General features: G+C 32.7%; 1 long non-coding RNA gene across 1 annotated transcript; it reads right to left on the reverse strand.

Annotated features, from left to right (window-relative positions):
- Positions 1–265: 265 nt before the first annotated feature.
- On the reverse strand, positions 266–2,253 carry LOC123882439. Its single transcript, XR_006799809.1, has 3 exons — positions 2,115–2,253; positions 1,972–2,035; positions 266–489 (listed from the first exon to the last, which is right to left on the reverse strand). It is a non-coding gene; the product is annotated as an uncharacterized LOC123882439 (long non-coding RNA).
- Between the last annotated feature and the right edge of the window lie 707 nt (positions 2,254–2,960).

Raw genomic sequence — 2,960 nt, forward strand, 5'->3', positions numbered from 1 at the left:
ATAAAAATATTTTCATAAGGGGTAAAGGAAGGGGGACGAGGACAAAAATATTAAATTTTATAATTAGGTTCACTAGTGAAAATACAGTTCACTACTTAAATAACAAACTGTGTTTTTCTTAGATTTTGCGCCCTCCAAATTCACTAGTTAAGTAGCAAACTGTAATTTTTTCAAAATTTTGCTCCCTTTAACACTCGCTAGTTATCTTTTGAGAAGAGTATTTATAACACCTCATGTCAATTTATCTAGAATATCAACAAGAGTGTACATAACTGAATCGGGAATCATTAAGATTTCATTTGGTATCGTCCGAATACATAAATAGGATTACAAAATCCAAGAGATTAATAACATGACGTCAGCTCAACTAGCATAAAGAAACTAAATCTTATACAAAATATAAGATAACATGACGTCAGCTCAACTAGCATAATCCAAGTATCTGAACTCCATGCTTGCAGACCATGATATCTCGATCAACCTGTTTATCTGAAAACAAATAAGTAGGGGATGAGAACAGTCACTTCGTCTCAGTGGATTCCTACTACCCAGTTGTATTGGTGTCTACATCGGGGGCAACTGATGAACTAAAAGTTCTTTGATCCTGATTGTCAGTCTCTAGCATAATTTCATAACATGATTTCATAAACATAATAATATAAAAGTGTAACACAGATTATTTATCTTGTTCATTTTAACATAACTAAGACACTCTGAGGTGAGCCAGTCTCAGAGGCCTGACATATCCGTCGTCGATGATTATACGCATCGACACGGCATGAAGCTCACAATCGTAACATGATTGGATTCCTCAAATCCCATAACGTGGTACATCAGGGGCGGCTTGCACACATGTGCAAGGTGTGCGACGGCATCGGGCCTCAGCTCAAAATTTTGAGGTTCTATAATATTACTTATATATTATTTATACCTATAAAATATCAGATATTTATTAATAGATTAATTTTTAGGCCTTAAACTAATAGTTATATATTGTTAATGTTCATATAATATCATATGAGTATCAATAGATTAATTATCTATACTCGTAAATATAGTTTTAGTCCATTTTAATCTTTCCATAAAATTTAAATTTAGATTATGAGGTTTCTTTTTGACGTTATATACAAAGATAATTATTTTGTATTTCTTATCCCGTTTGATTTGATGCAATTGGTTTAATATTGATAATCTATATGTTTACAAGAATAAAAATGATTTTTTTTATATTATACGCAATTTAAATGACAGGTTTTTTTTAAAAAAAAAATTAAATTTTTTATATTAAGGGGCCACTTTTATATTTTGCACAGGGCCTCCTAAAAGCCGGAGACGCCCCTGGGTACATACGTAACTACCATGATTGATTGACTTTCTTAACTTAACTTAATTATCTTGATTGTTATCCTGCCCATAATTTCCCTCCCTAGGTAACTAACTTGTCCTGATTTCCTGATTATCATAACTTATCGTGTAATTAACATTTTAATTAAGCATTACACTTATAATATTCACAGAAAAGTATCTAGGAAGGTATAGGATTGAAAAGTATAAAATAGTTCCAAATTCTAAATCTGCAAAGCTCTGAACTGGTATTCTCACTTAGCAAGAGTCAGCTCGCTTAGCGAGAAACGGCCAAAATGTTCCAACATCCAAACGAGAGAACACTCTCTTAGCGAGCTTATCAGTTCACAACTCTGTTTTGCGATTTTCATTAGTTTTGCATAAAATTGTTAATACAATCCTTTTCATTCCTAACCATGAGTATCACAGCGTGTAATAAATGATTAAAATGGAGAGAAGCTTTGGGATTAAGCTCCTCTCATACACCACTTGACCCTAACTTATGTTATCATGCAATAATTCATAATTGGGGACACTAACATAATATATCTAGTGTTATCATACATAATTTATTTGGGCAACTAAAGTGCTATGCTATCTAAAGGTTGAGCTTCTAAGGGAACCCACCTGAAAATAAGCTTGAATAATAGCATAGACACTTCCAGAGCTCGCCGAAACGCATAATTTGCAACTGAAATGCTATAAACCCATAATCAGAATTTTCTGCATAATTCTGCATCAGAGCACCAACTTCAAAAATACCTACTGACCTCATTTCATGTCCAAAAATTATGCAACCAGTGCCACAATGACCGTATTTGAATTAGCTATCCATAGAAACAAACAGTATCTCAAACGGTTTTACAGAGAGAGAACAATCACCTTTTTAGTGCCTGTCTGTCCAGAATATGTTGGATATTTTCGAAAATATATTTGAAAGGTTGCAATGGTTAATTTGAAATTCAAATTTACAATTTTGAAATCCTTTCAAAGATTGTGTCCCTTCATCATTTGACATAAGTTTCTTCATAAATAGAGACACTTAGGAGACAGAAAATACATAACAGAAATCATGAATTTCATGAGTCAATTCTGTCAAAATTATTTCTAAATCATTTCTTCATTTCTCTAGTTCACAAGGGTCATTGAAGAAACTTTATTCCGTAAAATGTCGTTGATCGATATGCTTGATGTGTATGTGCAATGCATGTCAAGGTTTCCAAAGTATCCTGAAGGGGATTCGCCGGTTAACCCTTTTGCATCCAGTTTATGGTGGGGGCGAATCGAACCTAAAGTTTAGTGTGATAAACACGCTTTGGAATTTGTGCAATACGTTCATCATGTTCTTCATCATCATCTTCTTGTTTGAGTATTTGCAGCAGTCCCACAACACAAAATGTTCTAACAATCTTTAGGTTCGATTTATGGTTTCTTTTATGATTAATCATGGCTGCAACTTTGGATGAGATGCGAAAAACATCAAAGTTTGAATTTATAGAGATAAGTATCGATAATCTTTCTTATTTTATATTTTGATTGCAAATTAAATATTAAGGGTTATTATATCATACATACATATGTGTTTGATTCGTTGAATTTGAGTATATAAATTTCAA

The sequence above is a fragment of the Trifolium pratense genome, linkage group LG4, assembly GCF_020283565.1.
Source record: "Trifolium pratense cultivar HEN17-A07 linkage group LG4, ARS_RC_1.1, whole genome shotgun sequence".
In the NCBI taxonomy this organism is placed as follows: Eukaryota; Viridiplantae; Streptophyta; class Magnoliopsida; order Fabales; family Fabaceae; genus Trifolium; species Trifolium pratense.